Source organism: Micrasema longulum, unplaced genomic scaffold, assembly GCF_059751315.1.
Source record: "Micrasema longulum isolate JH-2025_06_02 unplaced genomic scaffold, ASM5975131v1 h1tg000597l, whole genome shotgun sequence".
NCBI classification, from domain to species: Eukaryota; Metazoa; Arthropoda; class Insecta; order Trichoptera; family Brachycentridae; genus Micrasema; species Micrasema longulum.
This window is the reverse complement of record NW_028277793.1, coordinates 1,351,514-1,372,775: the sequence shown is the minus strand read 5'-3', so window position 1 is coordinate 1,372,775 and position 21,262 is coordinate 1,351,514. Positions and strand designations below refer to the sequence as shown.

At 33.0% G+C, this 21,262-nt stretch overlaps 1 protein-coding gene across 1 annotated transcript in view; it reads right to left on the bottom strand.

The window, feature by feature from the left end:
* Nucleotides 1-21,262, bottom strand: part of LOC148280287 (uncharacterized) — a 600,658-nt gene that overhangs the window by 98,933 nt on the left and 480,463 nt on the right. The window contains exon 6 of the mRNA XM_088228576.1: nucleotides 20,946-21,003. The gene's annotated coding sequence lies outside the window, so the exon portion shown is untranslated. The remainder of the gene's footprint in view (nucleotides 1-20,945; nucleotides 21,004-21,262) is intronic.

Below are 21,262 nucleotides of genomic sequence, written 5' to 3'. Positions count from 1 at the left end.
AGGTTATTCATTCATTACGCCACATCCTGTATATTGTACCAAAACAAATTTCCTATATAGATATTGCAAGTACAATACGCAGATCCAATACGTTAAAACTATAGCTTTTAACCAGTTATTCGTGAAAATTATAAAAAAAACATTTTTGAGTTTATCTACGTATACCCGTATCCATAAGTGCTTACCAACTTACACATTTTACACATAAGTATAAAGTCTATCTACCTGTGCAATTGAATTTCGCAACTCAGGTGATCTGGAAATTTCATTTTTTCAGTCACAAAATATAACACGTTGTTAAACTAAAAACACATAATACGTCGATACTTACTTAAAACCTTTTGCAATTTGTTCCCTTTATATAAACTAGCTGTCCAAAATTATTTTCGTCTCGGGTCCGTTTGTCCCCTTACGAAGCATTATCGCATTTTCCCGCTAGTCGCCGAGGGTTCCAAGCTTCCTGAATCGGCCATTTTATTATCTTTTAACGGCTGACATTTTCATTTGCCAGACATTCCGAGGACAAATGCAGCGGTGAGAGGAGTCGTCATAAAGTCCACCCGAGTCGGGGCACGCCATTGGCCCCCTATGGAAACTTGATTTTGGAGGAAAAAAACAGTGGGGGCGCTGGCGTTGCAGCGATATTTTGTATCACGCATTTCGGCATAGAATTTATGGACGTCATGCGTGGAGATTTAGAGCGGAAATTTTTTATTATATCCTAAAGTTGTTTCCATTCCAGAACGCTAAGAATTCGGTGAATTTTGTGGAAAGAAGGATATTTTAAAGAAGGGTAATGTATTTACACGCAACAAACTTAGTTTGTCGACTGACCCTTAAATTATGTTTCAGTATTGTAAACACAAAGTTTTCGGCATTCGTCGCCCTTTACTAATAAAATATGATTAGTTGAATAACATTTACTATACGAATTCTCCGAAGTCACGAGGGGTAAGAAATGAATACAAAGAGAAATTATCGGGGAATGTGGTAAAATGTTTGAATTTTGATGTTCAAATAATAATCAAATTATTGGGTAAACTTTATACATGTATTGTAGCAAGACAAAGATAAATCATCGCAAACGGGAAGACTCAATTCAAACTTCAGATAACGCCTTCCTGAATCCGACTATCTGGCCCCTCTAAATGTCTGCAAAGCTCTGCAGATATATTATGTACAGTGCTGACACGACTGCAGCCTAAATCTTACGCTAAGGCGCAGTCTTGAACCATTACTAAATTATTTATCTGTCCATGCAGACCATTGTATTTTCGTTTATCTTTTCAAGAAGGAAGAAGAAAGCTTCCCTGTTCCCTGGAAAAGTGCTGACTTAGAAAAGAAATACCAATAAAGTATTTATGGTGTATCAAAGGGGAAAACTAAAAAAACAACAGAAGTTTTTGTTTCACCAACTGAAATACGACAAAAAAACCTTTATTACTTACAAAGAAGCGAGAATCATTTTGGTATTTTGTTTTAATAATAATTTTCACGATTGTAAAATATTTATTCCGAATGCGCAAACTGCGCAGAAAACGAGAATAATGACAATAAACTAGTTTAAAGGGATTTCATATTGCAGTATTTAGTGTAAACAAATAATTGATTGATTATTAAACTGTCAAAGGTATTTGGAGATCAGCAACAAAGTTCGTAATTTGATTAGGCAAAACATTCCGGCCGGATCCAAATGTTCACATTTGTTTAAAGTCCCGTCTATCTCCAGTACAGCCGTTTCCTGCGGAGAGTTTGGAGTTTCGGTGTTTGTATTTATGTGTCGCGCCATGTCACCCTCCGTGAGAGGGAGGAGGAGGGAGACACACGTGAGGGCTATCGTCGGGGGCACGTGCTCCCTATCACAAAACAGACCACGTCGTTACATGCGGCTAGTTGAAAAACAGGTTTTTATATCAGCTTGGACTATGTAAATTTCGGCGTTCTGAAATTGAATATGCATATCAGATTAAAAAGAAAAATAATGCGCTCATGATGCCATTCAACAGGTAAAATAACAACGTAGGCAATATTTAAAGTAGCCTTGAACTCACGTAACTTGCTTTAAATCATTCTGAAAAATAAAATAATGGCATCCGGTTTCGGAATCGCGTTTCGCTTTGTCGATGTGTAATATTTTTTTGAGAAAAAAATAAACTGTTAGCGCCTTGTATACTATGTATTTCCCAAACGGGTAGGATTTCAACAAAATCTAAAAATAACAAGTGCAAAAAATATGAAAATCGAAAGGAGTTATGCTGGTTCAATCAAATGGAATATTTTAAGGAAAAATTCTAAATGGAAAACCTTTTTGTTTCATATAACATTAGATACAAAATAAAATATTTATGTTTGATTTTTGCCATAATTTCGGCACCACACCTTACTTTTTTACTTTTCTCAGTTTATTCAATATAATGTTTTTCCTTTTTCACTAATGCATGGCATTTGTGGTAATGTACGACTCAGCAATATGGTTTCGGAGGGTTGATATTATATTATTTGTAGTATAACCAAACTCGGTTCTTCACTGGAATGCTTTAAAAAATATCACTCGAAGTACTGATTTGGCGCTCTAGAGGATTTATAATTAGTAGATGAAATAATTGATAGAATCTCACCCATACCAATAAATGTTTCAGCTCTTTAATTTTTGACAATCAACAGAGAAGAAATTTTAATGTTTAAACGTAGGCAGAATGCTGATTGTTACTCAACCAATGACAGGTAACAAGCCTATCAAATATTTTCTTCTCAAAAAAACTCTTCATCTTTAATGCCGAACCAATAAACAATATCACTAAAAAGATGATAAAAACCATTTATGTAATTAGGTAGAGGGCTATTAGTCTGAATTCAGAATACATTTTGTTGACTGGTTTGTATCATCTGTCGGAGCTTTTAAGATTAAATTCACGTATTTGTCGTTTTTTAGAGTCCTGCTATCTGAGCCGTATTAAATGGATTTTAGAAGTAAACAAACTAAATTTATTTTGCATAGAAAAAACTTTTTTAGCTCGAGGGGACGATGGCCGAGGGTGAAACTCTATAGGGGATGAAGTAAATACGGTCCGAGTACTGATGTCATTGACTTTTAGGACAAGGATTCTGTAGAAAAATAGATTATACTAGACTTAAGGTTTGAAAAAATACCGTTTTTCTGTTACATTTGAAAGCGTCGTTTTTTTAGACTTTATCCGATAAAAGTACGATTTTCTATTACATGAATATCATATTCTATCGATTGATTATTATTATTATTATTGATAACTTATAAAGCGCCATTGTCAAGGGCGCTTTACGAAAGGGATTTAATAAATAAATAAATTTAATTTCAACTTTTTGAATTGGTAATTTGAGTTTCAGCAATTTACTTTCTTATCACACGCTACCGATTTATTCAAATGATTTAGAAAACAAGTGGGTTTTAATATTTTTTCGAAACATCACTTCACTCTTGCAGTTTCGCACTTCTGCTGGGAGAGCAATTCAGAGTCAGATGACAGAAGGGACCATCTGTATTTTTGTCTATGTTTAAGTTTTCAAAAGTTTTCATTAATATTTCAGTAAATACACGCAGAAAAAAAATCAGCCTCATTTAGAATGGTAATTTATTATTGAAAAGTAAAACTAAAATATTTTAGTTTGTGTATTCAAGTCTTGAAATTGAGACGTATTTCAGCTCTCCTGAACATTTTTGAAAATTATAGATGGTCCCTTCTGCCATCTGACTACCGAATTCATGCCATTGGGCCTGCGACCGCAAATGCGCATTCACCGAATTTAGTTCGCTGTTTGCGAAGAGGCATAATTACTTCTCCTCTTTATAATACTATACTACCGACTAGAGATACCATGAATATTCGTTATCGGCCTATTCGGCTGCCTTTTAAATACCGAATCATAAAAAAGGCACAAATTGCTCAAAAATAGATCTATTTTAATCAGAAATTATTAGTTTAATACTCAGAATCCATCAGCGGTAAGTTGTGATGAATTTTTCAGCAATTGTTGGAAGCCAACTCTTGCGCTTTACTTCATAAATAATACCTAGCGAGAACACACAGCTAGTTTAGTATCTTCACTACAAATCTCATAATATTCCCAAATAAGAGATTTTTTTATTCAACGGTTCTATGATGTATGATGAACAAATAATTACTAATTTATTAATAAAGACTACAAGTAACACAATGTGATATAATAATGAACAAATAACGCGTATCGCGACATTATCTACTCGCAAATGAAACAAATACGCCCGCCCCGTCACCCCCGCACGCACTGCAATGAGACCTGTCACGCGCGAAATGCACACAACTTTTGCCGAACATTCGGCTGCCAAATATTTAGCACTTCAGCCGAGAGCGTGGCCGAATATTCAGTATTCGGCCAAATCACTCCCCGTGGCATCTCCAATACTAACTTATTTATTTATTTATTTTATTTGATACTTTATATACATAAACAATATATAAACATATAAGGGCGGGCATATTGCCTTAAGGCAATTTCATCCTACCTACCCAAACCGTTCAGTTTACTTAAGTCATTATGAACAACATTTACAGTTACATTTAAAGATGTACGTAAAACATACAAGTTTTTGTATTTTGAACATTGACATATTAATACACGTAGACATGCCCTGTGACCTCAAAAATTATGACACTTATGTTATGCCCAACACGTATTTAGTCGCTCTTCGACCGCCAGGCAGGCAGCAAAGCCAAAATGCCTACTTTTATCACGAAAGCGTGTAAAAACCTACGGATAAAATTTTCAATGAGGATTGTGTAACTTTGCATTGGTAAATATTTGTTCATGAGTTATTAACAAAGCTTGAAACAATAAATATTCAATCGTGATTAATATTTTTTGTAAACGTCAAACTACGCCTAGCGACGCAATTGCGAAGCTCTTCTTAATCACAGGACTAGACTGATAGAAATAAGATTTTAAAATAGAATAAATGTGAGTAAATATTATTTTTGCCATCCCCAAAATCCAGTGAAAAGAAATAAATGATTTGAAATTATAAGGAATTTAAGAAAATAACCTGATTGGTATCCACCAAAAACGAATGTTGATTGTTAACGTAAAAATACAAACTTTTTTATGTACCAAAAATGATTATCTTCCAATTTTTGGTAGCATGTGTATGATAGTTGAATGCAGCACTGGTATAAATAAAAAAAACTTAGTAACTATAGGAACGTTTTCGTGTCACCACTTATAAATATTTTACTCTGATTTTGAAGTATAATGACAAACATTTTTTTTAAAGAAATATTAGCGCTCTTATAATTTACCTAAATATTTCAATTTTGGTAGCCATTTTCAACGAGTTGTAAATAACTCACTGTTAGAAAATGAAAATCAAGTTGGGGTGGAGTGGGTCTCAAACCTCGAACCTCGGACCTCTGATCCGTGAGTCCGCAACGCTAGCCACGGGACCACAACTCGACTCATTAGTTAGCATACCTATATTTATTACCTTGGAAATAATGATACGGGACACACATGTTGTTGTACGGTCGTTGGCATTAACTATAATTATGGATAACTTATATAGCGCCATTTTCGTAATACAATACCTCAAGGGCGCTTTACAAAGTGATTATATAAAGATATAAATTTAATTCTAACTTTTTAATTTAAGAAAAATAATGTACTTTTTTATATTACTATGTATGTAGTTATTGGTTGTTGGTCCGATATGATATTAATGTCCAATAGTTGGATTTAGGACAGAGATAGAAGGAGTTAAACATTTATTACACCTCAGCACATTTATTAGCCATTAATCATAAAAATGCAATTGTATCTAATACGTGTTAGTACTCGAACATCCCCCGGCTTTATGCCACCATTAAGATCGTTCGTCTGTTATCCATCTAAAGTTATCTTCATTGCGGTTTCAGTCCCACACGAACTACCGAAGGTTTATGGGTCTCGAGGATTTGGTGTTACTATTATTTACAAGCCTTTGTCGTAATCTACGGCTTCTGGGTAGCTATTGAAAGATATTGATTTTCAGATAAAGCAAAAGTGGCGGAGAATCGTGTCCGAAAGCGTCACAGTTGGGATTCGATTTATTGGACGAGATAAAATAAGTAACTGCCAGATCACTTTGGATTTCAAGAACGGAATTTATTATTGCTTATTCAATCAATGCGAGATTTCTCGCAAGAATGAGCTATTATTATCGAATCATTGAGCTTCAGTTGATAAAAAAATACACAAAAGAAAATTCGGAAAACACTAAAAACTAGATGAAAATTTAGATGAAAACGTCCGAACAAAAGAATCGGTTGTATTCCAAAACTCGTCGGCATCGGGTTTTTAAATATTTTTCTTTATTTAAAATAAACATATTTATAAATATTTTTTTTGTTGTTTTTTTACAATATACATAAGAGGTAAAACAGAGTACACAAAAAAATAAAGGATAATGCCATAGCAATGAAATACATATTTACAGTAAAAATAGTAGACAAAAAATCCTACAAAGGCATGGCCTGATCGTATGTATAAAAGAAATGTTTATGAATTTTTGCTCCTATAATAAATAGACAGGTATAATATTTTTTATTAAGAAAGAGAAAAAATATATAATACAATTAAGGCACACAAAATACATTGTAGGTGTGCTGAAATATAAATGATTACATTTTAGAAAGGGGAATATGGAAGTTCGGACATTTACAGTGCATACGAAGATAAAAGGTCGTTAACTTCACGAAAAATATCCGACGGAAGAATTGAAGAAATATGGATGTTCAAACAAAGGCAGAGCAGAGTAGTCATATATATATACAGAGTCTAAAATGGCCACTTTAACCAGCAAATGACAGATTAATACATTTTTATTTGTCAATCTCAATAAATCCCTAAGGGGTGAAATTCAGTCCTTGTTTACAAAAAATTGGTCAAACTCTAAATATTATATATATTATTAATTACAACATTCAACAAGTTAATTTGCCTGGCTTGTCGGTAGAGCTATTATTACATTTAGGGCCTTACTTATTAGATTCCCTTATATATTATTAAGAAATAACTATACCCGGTTTAACTATTTATAACCGATATAAAAAAAGCTTACTTATAAAAATATTTATTACCTAGAATAACAATTCACAGGTTATTTCACGCTTATTTTTTTTAAACAGTCAACACTGATATGTGCGCGTGCGCAGTAACTTTTATAACAACACAAACAAAAGTCAAATCGAAACTATTGTCAGTGTAATCGAGAACATGGAGAAAACCGTTAGAAAAAGAAATCAAAACTAGGAAGAAGAGAAGTTTTTTTTTTTTTTTTTTATTTGAAAATTTATTTATAAACCCTTACGGATTATAACATTCATTTTACATAAAATAATACATACATTTTTCATTTATACTCTGTTGTTTAAAATAATATTTTTTACATCTTTTGTAAAGTTTGTCTGAGTCTTTTGTTTAGTTTTGTCTGGTAGTTTATTGTATAATTTCAGTCCCTGGTTCATTAGTCTTGATTGTCCTTGTCTTGTTTTAAAAAGTTAAAAAAATAATTCTATAGTTTATTCGTGTTTCTTTTTTATCACAATTAATTCAAACACATACAAACATAAACCATTTCAGATATTATTTAAACAAATAATTAAAAATCGCATTGAGCAGGTTGCAGGACTTATTTAAAATTGAAAAAAAAACTGATAAACTATCCATTTTGATTAGGTACAGAAAAATATGACTTTTGACAGATCACGTGCTTATTCCGGCGTTATACCACATAATGTGCAGGTATAAGTTTCTATGATCGCTATCCCAGATTTAAACCGAGTTTAACTCTATGCGAGGTTTATAAGTGATACTTTTTGATAAACCATCATTATTCTACCACTATTCTAAAGCTTAACTTTAAACCTGATTTATAAGTGAGGTCCTTAGAGGTATCTTATCGACGGATCAGTTGAAAGGCAGTGAATTACGCTTTAGTACAGTTTATTATTCAATATGCAATATTGGATGAGGAGGGGCTTTCAACACTCATCTTAGACCTCTAAATGTTTTACAAAAAATAATTATTGAAATAATACTATGTAAACATTGTAAACCACCCTTCTTCTAAACTACCGAAGTTTTCAGGGAGTGTTTTAAAATTTGAGAATATTTACGGAAAGTGTTGTATACTTCAGGTGCATTAGGAGAGCCTCCAATCGGACCGTATTATGGGAAGGTTAAGGACAGGACTACGGCCAAACGTCACAATACGTACGTATATAGGAACAAAGCTTTTCAATAATTTACCACAAAATCTACGGGGAGAAATAAAGTACCAAAAATTTAAGAATTAATGAAAGAAAAGTTTCCTTCCACAGTTAATATTAAATGTATGATTATTATTCTATAATATTTGCATATATGTAACGAATTTATTGTATAATTAGGTATGCATATGCAAGTTTATGTTATTTTTTTAAACATTTTTCTTTAATTTACAAATTTTTAAATAATTATTTATTTACAATATTTTCAGTTTGTTCAAATGTTTGTAGACAAAATACCGGATTTCACCCCCTAGGGAGACATCAAGATTAACAAATTATAACAGAGTTGGAGAACATTTTAGAGAAGGGAATATGGAAGTCCAGGCATTTACAGGGCTTATGACCTGTCATTATACATCATGTTATGTCATATCAGTCATGTAAAAACATGGTGAAGGTTACACAGTGTGTAAAGCGGCAACTTAAACCACCCAATAGCAGGTCAAAAGCCCCGTAGATGCCAAGACTTCCATATTCCCTTCTCAAAAATGTTTTCCATCTCTGTTGCAAAAAATTTCAATATTATTTTGTTTTGATGAAAAGAATATTTAGAAGTACAATGAAAAAGTAAAATATGTATCGGAATATTTACGAAGCCGATTTGAGTGCAAAGTACCACAGGCCACGAATTGATGGTTTTATGGGATATTTGTTTATTCTTGTGTAAACTTAGAAATCACAAAAATATTTCATCTCTAAGGGCTGATATGATCATGTCCGGATGACTGAATTTGCATTTGATAAGTAAGCGAGCGGCCGACATGCGCTACATGTGTCGTATATACGGGTTCTTACTCGACTGTTACCGGCAACATTTCGTGAAAAAAATATTTTCATAGGGTAAATTCGAGTTGACTACGTCGACAAATATAGATAAATCTCTTACTCTCTCTGTGTTATAGGGGCTATGCCAGATAAAACTGAAATATGGAAAAATACCAATATACATAAAAATGAACTATTGTTTTTTTTTTTTTATTTAATCTCCATACGATTAACCAGAAACCGGTGTTTGATTATTCTGATTTACTATTATTCCATGCAGTTCTTTAGAATTAAGGATTAGGATAACTCACGTGACATTTATTTTTTAGTGAATTTACAAATGGCAAGTATAATTTACAATCAAGAGTTTTAGAGATCAAACGTCACATGTTACATCGGAGGCTGTCGGCGTCGAAAAACGATATATTTTGCGTTTTTCTTTTATGGCGTATTGACAGCGCTCTCTGTTGCCGGTCTTGCATATTGTGGGATGTTCAGGCACGGCAAAAATCAAAAAAAAATAATTAAATACATCACTATTTATAACGCTATGAAAAAGCAATTTCATAATGCTATCAATTTATAAAAAAAATGTGTCTGCGTGCTAAGCTGCTAAGCTCGTTTAGCAATAAGATTTATGTTAAATATTGATTGTTTCATATTTAACTGCAATTTTATTTTTTTAATTTAATCGACTAGTTTTTTTTTCAAGTCATAAATTGATAAGATACGCTGCGATTTGTATACCACAGTGCCCTAACATAATATAGTAGATTAGGGTTAAAAACAGAAGAAAATTACAAAACTTCTTGTTGCTGATATTGGAATCTTTATCGATCGATCTTTGAGTTTACGGAGCAAGTCTAGTTAGTGGCTACCTGCCAAGAAGCAAGACGGTGATCATAGTGAACGCTTAATCATGATACCTAGTTTAGTTCTACGAGAAGCCAAGATAGATTAGATAATTAATGATACAGATCACCGCGGATTTAAGAAGTAAATTTATATATCTATCTAGATGCAATTAAATGAGAAATAAATACAACGAGGAACTTCAGCCCTACGGCAAATTGGATACAATAAATGTTTTCTTGCGCGCGGTAAAAATTGGAGCATTAAATTGTAGGGAAAAGTTTCCTGAAAATGTATGAAAAAAACATTTTAATAAAAGCGGACTACTTTGAACGACATCACTGGTTCATATGAATCAACCAATGGTAAGAGAGTTATGGAAGATTTCCTGTTTGCTCGCCGTGAATGCACCAATGGGTAGAACTGATCGAGAATAAGCGCGAGACAACCTCTGACGTCACACGCAGAGTTATTTTATAAATACGAAACTTAAATTTAAAAAATAGATTTTTTGCTTAGTTTAAAAGTCTTTTGACAAATAAAAATAAATAAAAAAAACCACTGAACTTCCTCATTAGATACATATGGTCGCTACGAAAGGTTTAGTGTCGCGAATAAACAAAATAATAGATAAATATGATTTAATTATTTGTGTTTAAAATTGAACAAAATTCGACTCAAAACCTACTTGAATTTTGAATTTCCATTAATTTTCGTCGGACGCGGATATTCTGCAGTTGTCATCAGCAAAGTTTGAGGTGAAGTCATGCAGTGTTTTTCAGTCGAGCAACGCATAGAAATTGTGAAAATTCACTACCGAAATTGTGAGAACTTTGCAGAGACTTCTCGGTCATCATTATGCACCATCTCGAGCCGCTGTGGAGAATTAAATGAATACATTTGAAACTGTTGGATTCGTTTAGGATGTTAAAGAGGGTGGCCGTTCTTAGACTGGTCGATCGCTTGAAAACATTGCGGCAATTAGAGTAAGTGTATACGAATTCGCATCCATTTCCAATCTTTATTGTTGTCGACCATTAAACGTCTTTAGAAGCTCTTTGCAGCGAATTTCGACTAAGGCCCAGCACATGCACGCTTAATAGATTCAATAAACACAACATCTGGAGCCACAGGCCATGCGCAGCGCCAAACATTCGTCAACTGGATATTGGAGCATTAACAAGTCGATGGTGATTTTTCCAAAAAAAATCATCATTGGCGATGAGGCGGACTTCCAACTTGATGGGTACGTCAATAAACAGAACTGTCGAAATTTTGGAAACCGAAAACCCACGAGTGATCGTGTGGTGTGGATTTCGGACTAGCAGAATTATTGGCGTGTATTTTTTTTTAGAATGCAACCGGCAATACAGTTACCGTCAATGGTCTTCGTTATCGCGACATGGTGACTAACTTTTGGTGGCCTGCGTTGGATGAAATAGATGTTGATTACATTAAATTTGGTTTCAACAGAATGGTGCGATCTGCCACACTGCGGCAGAAACAATGCAGTTATTGCAGACGAATTTTCCAGGACGAGTTAAAACACGGCGCGCAGTGAGGAGAAGTTAACTGGCCACCAAGATCGTGAGATCTGATACCTCTGAGCTTTTTTCTTTGGGAGTTTCTGAAAAGAAAGGTATATGCAAAAAACCACAGACAATTCCGGAGCTAAAAACGAAAATTCGAGGAGTTATTGACGAAGTACATCCATAAGTATGACAAAATGTGATCGAAAATTTAGTGAAAAAGATGAACGTTTGCCAACAAATGGAAGGCGGGCATTTGTCGGTTGTTGAATTCCACACGTAACCTCCTTGTCCATATTTTACATTGAAAAGAAAACATCCTCAAAAATTATCTGCAGTATATGTTTAAATAAAAAAACCAAGTAGGTTTTGAGATACCTATATATTAATAAAGAAACCTATGTATGTAATTTAATTAGTTATTACTTTCCGAATTAAGCATTTTTTTTCACAAATTAATGTATAATTTAATGATAAAATCAGCGAATTTCATATGAATTCCATGTTCTCGTAAAGCCAAATTTGCGATTTGTTCAAGCCAAAATATTTCATTCAAAAGCAAAGCACCATAAAAAGGTAAGGTAATGGGAGATAATGGTCCTTGCTCTGCTGAATAACAGAATGACACTGTCAACATTTACATAGATACATTTTCTGTTTCGACGTTTGATTTACTAAGACGTGAACCTAAAAATATTATTTATGGATCATTTGTCAGGTTACAAGATTTGTTTTTTTTTATGGAAACATGTTTGGAATATACTCGTACATACTAAATTGATCAAAATACGTTTTAGGTACTATTTTTTTTAATGCGACCAAGTTTTTATTTATATCAGTATGTTGTAAAGGCGAGTGAGGATGTTGGTAAATTAAATAAAAAATAATGATTTAATTTTGCAACGCACAAACCTATTTACTTTAAGGAATGTGTTTAATTTTCTTTACTCAATAAAGTATCGTTTACAAGTGGACAATACAATAGATAGGACAATATTGTCTTGTCCCAGCTTCGTGAACAGACTCGACCGTGCAGGACAGAACGCTAGGACAATTAAAAAATTCAACCGCAGTTCCCACCTTCACACGTGAGCGTTGCGAAAATGAATACACGACGGTAGTTATTACGAGCGAGTTCACGAAAAATATTATTTATTTTTTTACCAAGATGTATTGGACAAACTAAATGATAAAAAATACATAAACGAAATATTTTTTTCTGCTGCGTGGGAGCGACACGCGCGCGTCGAGCAAATCGCTAATGTCGTAAGGTTCTGTCCGAACGCGTTCACACGAAGACAATGCGGCCGCGCGCGGTGGTAAGGGTAATCATTGTCCAGCGGAGATACCCAACCCGTCTATTTCCGTGACAATGTCTCGGAACAAAGTCCTGTCCTACAAATTGCTGTTTACACGTGAACAATAGGTCGGGTCCTGTGAAAAGTATATTGATTTAGATTTAAAAAATATAAAATAAACGCTGTTGTGCAGCACTGAAGCTGAAACGATACTTAAAGAATACTAGATGTCATTTTTAGTCAAAATAAACGCTTTGTCGACAAAGTCACAAATACTCAGAATTTTTTCCTCGAGTTAATTTAGGTTATGTTTTTTTTCTGACTCACGTACGTAAATGAACACAATCAAAATATTAGACAGCCCAAATAACACAATTATTGAGAATTAACAAAAACCCCAAGTTTGAGGAATTATAACATTTTTGTGGCCTTATCGGAAACTGAAATAATATTCCTATTACAAAAACTACGGTCATTGAGTTACAAAAAACACCATGTTAAATAAGCAATAGTTAAATAGTTTCTAAAAATACGACAAATGATTTCAAATTGGTATATTGAAATAATGACTTTAAAAAATATATATTAATTAGTGACTCTCACGAGTCGAGAGGAGTGTTTGAAAACGTTTGCGACATTTCTGACATCTGTAGATGCAGCGCAGAATCGTAATGAAATCACGATTTAAATCTTAGCAGATGTAGACAATTACATTCAGTGCCAGTGGACCGTTGTGCTTTTCATCTTCAACTGTCAATGGCAAAGATTCATGCTTTGACTCCAAATAATGATTCAAAGAACGAATTGAATTGAAGTCGAGAGAGAAAAAAGCCAACGAAAAAGAAAGTTCGTGACTGAAATAATATTAAGAAAATAATTAATTCAAAATGCCAACGAAATGTTAAAATAATGTTTCTATCGGTACACGAAATGATTGTTAGCGAATTAAAATACAAATAATCAACTTATAAACGAAATCCCATAACAACAATATGTATTATTATTATTATTATGGATAACTTATATAGCGCCATTTTCGTAATAAAATACCTCAAGGACGCTTTACATGAGAAATGTATTTATTTATTTTACAGAAGCAAATAGCCGACAATGATATAATAACATAAAAAATATACGATTTAAAGACAGACCAGCGAAGTTTTTAAATAAAAATCATACATATTAAATTGTGGTACAACAAAAGAATGTGTTTATGTGTATTTGTATAAGAGTAAGTGTAGAGGTGTATTTGTGTGGGAGTAAGTATTCAGATGTGTGTAAGTGTGAGCATCATTAAATAGCAAGTGGGATCGTATCGCAACCAGAAATAATGAGTCTTAATTTATTTTTAAATAAATTAAGGGGTGTGAAAATTGTGTATTTTCCACTGAGATAGGTATAATTAACACATAAATACATATTATACATACGTGTATTATACTGTATGCAATATATAACAATCGTATTTTGTTTTTTTTCATCTAGATTAGAATTATCTAAAAATTATGTGCGTTTTGTGATCCTTACTCTGATAATAATAACCCCAAACTGACTAAAAATAATTTTGTGTATGAACCTACTTAAGCTAATCTTTATTTTAGAATAAATAAACTATAAAAAAAGTAATTGGGGTCGATAATGGAAAAGGTGCGCACGTATGTAAATAATAAAAAAACTCGATGTATTTAACCTAAAGGCACTATTATGCGTAATGTTTAATATTTTATATAGATAATACCCAGGGTTAAACAGTTTTGTATTTCTTGTAAGTATAGAGAGTAGAAAATATAAATATTTCACATAAAACATGAGTTGTAGTTCTTAAAGAAGTAAAAATAAACGTTCTTTTTATGGCGTCGTCCAGTCTTCACATCTAAGAAACCAACACGTAAAAGTGAAAAAAGGGGAAAGAACGTAAGGGTCATATTCCCTCGAGGTTCTCTTATCACCTAAGGGTAGCACGAGGCCTTCTTTATTTTGGCACCGGTCACGCAAAAGGAGGCCTTCTTGTAGACGTTGCATACAGAGTGTCTGCATTTGTGACCACTTTAGGGTTAAATCACACCAGGACGTTGGGAGAATGTGGATGGCTAGGAAGTATTAAAATTCATAGCCCGTAAAGATGTGCTACATTCTGCACAGGGGGGGAAATCTACCCCTCGAGGTTCACAACTTAATTACTCCATGGTATTTTTTATGCTGACACTTTTTTTAAGAGCGCGGTATATGTTTTTAAGTGTCTATAACATCGCAAAGAATTATTACGTTTTAATTGTATTTTTATTTGTTTATTAATTTACACGCCCTATGGGCTTTTACATATATTAGAAATACATTTGAGTGCAGCACTTTAGTTAAAATTAAAGATAACATTAGAATAACTGGTAGATACAATAATAAGTAAAAATAAGGAAATGTACCAACCTAGGTATATAGGTACATAGAAAAATATTTAATAAATTTACATATAAAAACATACACACATACATACACATGCATATGCATACAGACGCACACACACATACATACATGCATTAACACATATATATATATATATATATATATATATATATATACACATACACATATATGCATAAACATATACATACACATTACACATAAGTTTATACATTATTATAGAGATACATAACTGATTATTTTAATTTATACTCTACTTTAAAATAAAATAAAGAAATGTGTAATTTTGAGAGTTTTGAAGTTAATGATTGAAGTAAGTCAGAAATATATATATATTTTTTTAATTACCTAGATTGTGCCTTCTGTGGTAGATAATCAAATTATTTGGAATTAAATGTTTTTTTTTTAAAAAAAACAATAAATGAATTAATATTTCAACAATGTTTTTAGTATGTCCAAATGTTTGCAGATTGGCTGGATTCCCTCCCTAGGGAGTTATTTAGATCTAAATTTGTTGCAACAGAGGGAAAATATTTTTGAAAAGAGAATACGAAAGTCTAGGAATTTAAAGGGCTTATGACCTGTTGTTGGCTGGTTCAAGCGGCCACTTTACACACTGTGTAACATCAACCATTCTACCTATGTTTGAACATCCACATTTCCACAACTATTCCATCTGTTGACTTTTGTGAAGTGAAAAAGCTGAAACCTATATCTTGTGGGTGAGATTGAATTAAATTATAAATAACTAATATATAAATTGCTTCTAAGCTATTATATCGGCTGACGATACGAAACAGCGATATCAGTTAAATGACATGTCCGTAAATGACAAAACAGTCACGGTATATACCAGCTGATATCAGGTTCCTTACTCTTTGCCTTACGCTAGGGTTTCCTAGGACAGCGGTGGCCGTATCTTAACGGCCGTAGTGAACAGTGATGCGGTGGACAGCCGTCGTAACGGTGATTAGAGAGTGGTTTCCTAAACCACTCTCCTAAACCACTTTTTAAACTAAACCACGTATCTTATTTTTTCTAAACCACGTATCTTAACGGCCGTAGTGAACGGTGATGCGGTGGACAGCCGTCGTAACGGTGGTTTAGGAAACCATTCTCTAATCACCGTTACGACGGCTGTCCACCGCATCACCGTTCACTACGGCCGCCTAGGAAATCGTAGCTTTATGTACACAGGCGGTGGCGATATTGAGGCGAAATCCTAGGGCGGGATTTACATACGTAGATAGTTAGATAGAGAACGAGAAGGAAGCTTAAATTAAAATTAAGACGAGTTGGTGCAGTTTGAATTTAGATTATATTTCACTTTACAGGTAAAGTACACCCTGAATGTTTGAAGTCAACACATGATTTACATTTACGATCAATTAAATTACAATAACTTAATGAACATTATAACACATCTTTAAACTTCACAAAAATTAACAGATGAAAGAATTGAAAAAATATGCATGTTCAAACATAATGTTACACAGTAACTAAAACTAAAAATGTATTAAGCAGCATGTCAATCAGTTTTGAAACATGGTAAAATTGGATGGAGATATGCAAATGATACATTACAAACACCATTGCACAAAAAGCTTTAACTAAAATTATCCTGAAAGTCCCTGTCAAAACGAACAACCTCGACTTATACAAAAAACTTAATTTTATGACTATAAAAAAAATATATAAAAAATGTTTTACTAATGTATGCATACAAAAACTATTTAATACCTCTGATGACACCAAACACAATTACTAGATTTACTAGAAATTTCACCCTAATGCAGCAAAAGCGATCGAAAAATCACATAACTTTCGGTAAAAGAGGATTGGTCTACTTCTCCATTAAAATGTACAACCTACTTCCATTGTCCACTTCGAAAATTAGTAAATACCATCAATAAATAAAAGTTAAATCGCTATATGGAAATTGATAATGGAGGTGGGATGCGCACGAATTGATTTGTTGATCAGGCCAAATAGCTAGAAAAATGATTTTATTTGTGAATTTTATATGTTTTTTATTATGTTTTAAATGTATTTGAGATTATTATTTAATTACGTTTAATAAGGCATGCTTCAAAATTTAATGTAAAAAAAGTAATACATAAATGGTAAAAAAACAAATAAATTTAAAAAAAGAGTTAATGTAGCCGCTTAAACCGGCCAATGACAGATCATAAGCTAAGTAAATTCTAAACTTGAGATTGAAAAAATGTGGTAACATTGATTGACTATAGTTTTGCAAGTTCGAAAAATGAAGGATTTACTCGATTTTCGGATTTAAACAAAAAATCATAGAAAAATTAGTTTTTTGAAAAAAATCATTAGGATTTTTCTTTGAGTTTACCATGAGGAATGTTTCTCTGAAGTTTCTCGGTCAGGATTTGGACCACTCGTATAATGTCATGTTTTTTAATAAAAAAAACGTATTATTTAAATTTTGAACCACTAAAAAGGCGGAGGTTGAAAGTTGATAATTGTACAGTACAAAGTCTTCATTTGAGGAGAATTCATTGAATCTATAGCTGCTGAACGTAATTGAATGATAAAATTTCTAAATAATCGTAATTGAAAATCTGTTTTCCAATATGGCGCCTCGGAATGTTAACGGGATGCACAAAATTAGATTCCAACGGGCGCAATTTCCTGGCGAGACTGGGCCCGTGTTTATACAGGAGATGGTGAAGGGGGCGGAGAGAGGAAGAGGAGGGTACACCACGTGACCTCGTCGCCATGGCGCGGGGGAGGGGGTAGAGGGCGCATTAATTTGCTTCGTCAGTTACCAGAAAAAAAATATGGGCCAAAAGAAAAATCTTAATAAGACGGCGCCTTCACATAAAAAGCTTTTAGTTTCATTTCCTTGTACCGGGCGAAATGCCAAAAGTATTCGGAACAAGGATATTTTTGCTAATTTTGGATAGAAAATTCTTAAATGGGAGATTTAATATTACCTCCGAAAAATTCCTAACAATTTAAATGATGGCGATACACACAAAACATATTAAAAGGGATAAATTTATTTTTGACGAATATTTTTCAATATTTCATTTTCGATCTTGCGCTTACCTGAACATCAAAAATCGAGAACTGCAGGATACCGCTACGGTACATATATTATGTCAGGAGAGAAAAAAAAGATTCAAGAAAGCCTTTTCATGCAAAACCGAGATAGCAGGGATTTCCGGTCCCGATGGGAAACCCTTATCTCTAGAGGTGGATGTTTTAAAAGAACAAAGGGTTCCATAACATTACAACGCGGATCAATACTCTCTTGAAGAATAAATTCTTGTCTTAATATCGTACTAATAATATTTAGGTACTTCGTATTATATATCTACCTACACACTTTCGATACATCATATATTATTGGTAGGTATAATAAAACAATAACGGGAATGAACATGTATTTTTATAATAAATACATAAATAATAAACATAAATAAAATATGGGATACATTGTTATTATGTTTCAAAAATACAATCTGTACCTGTGCAACGATTTTAATTTGCTTTAAAAAAAAAAAAAATGATGAACATTATGGTTTAAATTTCTAATGATTTGATTTTAGATAGGTACTTAAAAAAATTCTATAAGGTTAATAATCTTAACTTGATTTCCTTTTGCAGGATTTTCACACAAGAGAAACCCATGAATAAATTTTAAATATGTATAAAATAATATAATAAATGTCAATCCATCCTAATTTTACCGTTCAATGCGGATTTGGACGGTATGTGTAAATTGGACCAACATGTTTAATGAACAGATACTTTTACCCTATGGAAACGTACACAGATACAACCGATACAAGCATATCATGTATATGTTCGTGGCCTCAACTAAAGATTATTAATCTGTACCTTACGGTACACATTTATGACACTCATTAAAAGTGACGAAAGTTTTGTTCCACTGAGCGGTTTACACTTTAATTACAAATTATTGAATTTTTTAATTGTTCTGAGGTGGCGCGTTTTTTTCTTTAAAGCCCATTTAAAATATGAGACAGAAATAAGTGAATTTTGAAGTCAAATTAAATTCTGACATAACTGTCAGTTTTCAATCCGAACGGCTAACTGCAGTGGTTAGACAGGATAAATGCTGTCCTACTAACATTTAAGAGCATCTTTGAAGGTAAAATCTAATTTGAAATAAGCAGTTTTTTTGCCAAAAATATCAGTGATTTAATTAATAAACTCAGAAGTTTTAATTGTTAAATTTTTTTTTATGTGAATTGCCTGATTTTTACCCAAACAAAATTTACACTTAAAAAATTAAATAATAAAAATCTTGAATAAACATTATATTCAAATTTTAAATATACATTAAATTTTGGCACAAATTTCTGAAGTTTCAAACTTTAAATAATTAAACGCATAATAAAGTCACTAAGTTAATGGATCGTTTGGCGAGAATTACTTCAGCGAGTGACAATACAATACGGTTATCTCGCGCCTTCATAAAGCGTGGTGCCTTCGGAGACGCAGTTGTTAATATTGTTTGGCTCGTTAAATCGTGGAGGAAGAACGCTCTCCGAAATTTATGGCGGGAATAAAAACGTAATAAACAACGTGTGTCCCGAAAACTGGAGAACCTCGGTCTAGAAACTTCCACGAGATTCTTTACCAGTCGGTGAGGGCTGTAATATGGCCCTAGGGGTTGCGAGCTCCACCCTTTCACGTGACGATAGTTTCACAGGTAAAGGACCCTTGCAACAGCACACCGGCACTTAACAACATTACACATTTTCCGCCAATTAGCTACGGAGTAAAAGGAGTATCTTTCAGTCTCCTTTTTCTATTGAGACATGCGTTAGTTAATATTTTTACCCTTTCTGAAAGGAAAAGTGGATTCAGTCGGGAGAGCGTGTGAGAATAAAGTACCTATTGGGCCATTGAAAAGGAGCCTATATTAAAGAACTCGAAGTTTTTTAACTTAAATGCCTTTATAAGAAGCCGTACAAATATTTTCTCATTCCCTTCGCATATGATATAATTTATTTTTGTTTTGAAAATGATATAAATAACGTTGTATGCATACATATAAATGCAAACATACTTTTAACAGCCGCCTGACACACATTTTCAAAAATCGGCGGATTATTATTTGTCCTTTTAGAGCTGTAATAGAATTTTTATTTTTGTATGATAGTCTTACAATAAGCAGTATTATTGTTTTTTAGGATTAGCATAGTGTTTAAATAAACGCGACTGTTAAATACTATAGTATATTATGAAATAATCTTCAAAATACTACGCAAAATTACCACATTTTTATAATCTTGAATTGCTCAAAGGAAATGGCTTATAAATTAATTGACAAACGATATTACAAAAGGGTTTTCTGTCTGGGAGTCTCATTGCCAGGGTAGAAGGCGATGATCTACTAAACGACAAGGAATATATTTCCCGGATGAGACGTTGTCACAAAAAGAAGAAGATACATAATATAAGCTATGAATGTGGTAGAAGGCAATTTGAATGGATTTTCCCAAAGTGGCGGAGTTAGCAGGACTTTATTAAGTTATGGAGTTAGTCTAAGTATCAGCTTATGGTTCCACACGGGGTAATAGAAACACGGGAACTAATGGCGCTAGTGGCCTGCTGGCTAATTACTATTACCGGTCTGTTACTCGTAGTGGTAGATATTTTAATATTCACCTCCACCATTAACCGGAGAGAAATAAAATCCATTATATTACACGCGCATCTCAAACAATAGGTAATAAAACTTAAGTTAACAGGGTAAAACTTACAGAGTATCTATACTGGTGAGTCAGGAAACAATTTGTTAGGCTTCGAAGGTCATCTCATCTGAAAGAAAACAAACATTAATTAATTTAAATTTCGCTAAAAAAAGAGCTTTTGGGTCTGAAGTCTGGATGCGTAACATTTTATTGTTCACAAGAAAAAAAGACCAAAATTACAGTTAAATATATCGTACATACTCAAACTAGATGTAATATCTAAATGAATTTGAAATGTGAAAGTTTAATTTCTATATATATATATATATATATGTCGACGGTAAAAACGACTAGTAATTGATCCGCCACTGTAGCCGTAATCGGGT